The sequence below is a fragment of the Leucoraja erinacea genome, unplaced genomic scaffold (assembly GCF_028641065.1).
Source record: "Leucoraja erinacea ecotype New England unplaced genomic scaffold, Leri_hhj_1 Leri_253S, whole genome shotgun sequence".
Lineage (NCBI taxonomy): Eukaryota > Metazoa > Chordata > Chondrichthyes > Rajiformes > Rajidae > Leucoraja > Leucoraja erinaceus.
The window spans coordinates 158040-161280 of NW_026576154.1; the positions used below are offsets into that span (position 1 = coordinate 158040).

The 3241-nt window shown below is 47.6% G+C and overlaps 2 non-coding genes across 2 annotated transcripts; one reads left to right on the forward strand and one right to left on the reverse strand.

Annotated features, from left to right (window-relative positions):
• Window positions 1–991: 991 nt before the first annotated feature.
• On the forward strand, window positions 992–1063 carry trnam-cau (transfer RNA methionine (anticodon CAU)). Its single transcript has one exon. It is a non-coding gene; the product is annotated as a tRNA-Met (tRNA).
• A 1308-nt stretch (window positions 1064–2371) lies between these two features.
• trnad-guc (transfer RNA aspartic acid (anticodon GUC)) lies at window positions 2372–2443 on the reverse strand. Its single transcript has one exon. It is a non-coding gene; the product is annotated as a tRNA-Asp (tRNA).
• Between the last annotated feature and the right edge of the window lie 798 nt (window positions 2444–3241).

Sequence of the window (3241 nt, forward strand, 5' to 3'; positions counted from 1 at the left end):
CCAGATGTGGCCTTACCAGAGCCCTATACAACTGCAGAAGAATCCCTTCACTCCTATTAGGCTGTGGGCCGAGCATCAAAAACGTATCTAGAAATCAGTTTTCGTGACCCAAGTCACCAAACTACATGAAAGTTTCCACAGATTTAGATGCAAAATAATTGAGAAGGAAGTCATAACTCGTCATTGCCGAAAGTTGCACATTAATAACTTAGAAAATAAGATCGGGAACGTAATCGTCATCTAGTGGCCAATGCCTATATTACATGATGGGCAGCCTATTCCGTGTTGCAGTCCATTTAAACTATATGTCATTATACCTATATATATTCCAGATAGTAATATAGGTATAATAATATAATAGTACAATAATATAATGTATTATTCTACCTATATATATTCGAGATAGATATTTCCACCGTCTTCCTGGAAACGGCCGCTACGGGTGGCACTATGTACTATGAACATTTCATGTAGTTCTGTGACTTGGGTCACGAAACACTGGACAAAAGCTCCTCGGCCCACAGCCTATATTCAGTTAATCGCATTGACGGGGTTGGGAAATTAATGGGATCTGGGGATTGGACAAAATAAACAGCCGGGTGTGGGTGAATCCTCGGCTGCAGCTCAGTCGGTTCCCGCTGCTTTTACATTGAAGTGTGATCGGAAGATCGGCCCGAATGAATGTGGGAGAGACACAGAGCAAGATAAACAGAATATTCAGCAACAGGGCTGCTGGAATTGGGTAATTTAAATAATTTAAAAGTCATTGCGAAAGCCTCTGGAACGGTGTATCCGAGCGGGACAGACAGTACAGTCATAACAACGGGATGGGGCAGACAGTAAGAAATAATGAAAGTAAGATGGAGATAAAATGGAAGATAGAAGTGGGAACGCGAGAATAGAAAGCAAAGCCTGCAAACGGCGTGAGATAAGGGATGAACACAACGAAATCTGCAAAAAGGAGCACACACGCTAAGAATGTTTCTGTCAGAGCAGAGTGGCGCAGCGGAAGCGTGCTGGGCCCATAACCCAGAGGTCGATGGATCGAAACCATCCTCTGCTATTCTATCAATGGATACTTTTGAGAAAATACCGTCCATTCCCATGCGTGCACAACGTTTATTTCGTTTCATTCGGGGAAATTCCTATTTCAACAAACGCTTCGCTTCATTGCACCATTTTATGCGGTTTATTGGAGAATCTGTGGGTGACGTCATGGTCCCCGTTGTGCTCGGCCGTTGACCAATTAATGCATAATATTCTCTGCTGCATGAAGCTGCGTTCTGGTCATAAGTGATCGGAGTAGAATTAGGCCATTCGGCCCATCACGTCTACTCCACCATTTAATCACGGCTGATCTATCTCCCCCTCCTAACCGCATTCTCTTGCTTTCTCCTCATAACATCTCCCCATGGTACAGAACAGGAAATGGTGGAGCCAATGGTTCAGCTCCTGTGTTCTTCATTGAAACTTTGATACAGAGATAAACACGTTCATGTTCAGTAGCAGAGAGAGTGGGGGAGCGGGGAATGGGTAGAACAAGGGGGATCTCTCTGATAATCACTGAAGGGTAGTAGTCTACGGGACAGGTGGTGGGAAATGGGATGCGAGTGGATGAGCAATATCTGGTCGGCATGGAAATAGTGGCCCGAAGCGTTTTAGCTTTGCAGGAAGTCTGTCGGAGTGGAGGGAGAGTGAGGAGAGAGAGTTCACGAAATAGACAGGTAGCTGACGGCACTGGGTGTAAGAAGGAACTGCAGATGCTGGTTTAAATCGAAGATAGACACAAAAAGGTGCAGTAACTCAGTGGGACAGGCAGTATCTCTGTAGAGAATGAAGAGGTGACGCTTCGGGTCGAGACCCTTCTTCAGGCTTTCCCATTCAGTCACCCATTCCTTCTCTCCAGAGATGCTGCCTGTGCCGCTGATTTAGTCCAGCTGTTTGTGTCTATCTTCCGCACTCGGTGTATAGAAACATAGAAACATAGAAATTAGGTGCAGGAGTAGGCCATTCGGCCCTTCGAGTCTGCACCGCCATTCAATATGATCATGGCTGATCATCCAACTCAGTACCCCGTACCTGCCTTCTCTCCATACCCCCTTATCCCCTTAGCCACAAGGGCCACATCTAACTCCCTCTTAAATATAGCCAATGAACTGGCCTCAACTACCCTCTGTGGCAGAGAGTTCCAGAGATTCACCACTCTCTGCGTGAAAAAAAAGTTCTTCTCATCTCGGTTTTAAAGGATTTCCCCTTTATCCTTAAGCTGTGACCCCTTGTCCTGGACTTCCCTAACATCGGGAACAATCTTCCTGCATCTAGCCTGTCCAACCCCTTTAGAATTTTGTAAGTTTAGAACGAAGAAAACCTTCTCCCCGTCGGGGAATTGAACCCCGGTCTCCCGCGTGACAGGCGGGGATACTAACCACTATACTAACGAGGAACCGCCAATGTATACTAGACAGAAGGCAGGCCACACTATTCCATCGGCGAGTGGGGAACGGAACCGTGTCCAGTGTGCCTTCCGCAGAGGCCGTTCACTGCACAAACCCCTGGTCCCATCTCAACCCCTTTCTTCAAATCACTCTTTCTCAACTCAACTCACAACGTTCTTCCCACTCAGACCTCCCCTTCCCAATTACTTTCCCCATGCATCAACGGGAGGTGCAACACCTGTACCAATGCGCCCACCCGCCCCCCGCCCCCCCCACGCGCCCCCACCTCGTCTCCCTCCAAGGACCACGACAGTCTTTTCATGTGCAGCAGAGTTCAATTGCACCTCCTCCAACTTCATCTACTGTATCCGTCACCCATTCCTTCTCCCCTGAGATACTGCCTGTCATGCTGAGTTATTCCAGCATTTTATTTTTAATTGTCTACTGTATACCGCGTTGTTACTTGCGAACCGGGCAACAAGGCGAATTCCTTGTATGTATACATACTTGGCTAATAAAATTCATTCAATTCAATTCATTTGCGGGTGCAACGGGCTAGTCTCAGCCGGGAGAACAGTCTTGCTGATCGCCGTCACTCTTTAGCCGGCAGATTCCTTGGGTCCTGCGGTACTCCGCTGCTGCACATTGCCACTACCTGCTCCCGCCTTGTTGCTCCGGATTTGCCAGCAGCCGTTAGGTCGCCAAGGGTGAAACCCGGTAGACGGGTGTGTTGCACTTGGAGTGAACTTGTGAAGGCACCGGATAAGTTCCACAAAGTGTCAACGTGATCTGCTGGCCCTTCAACA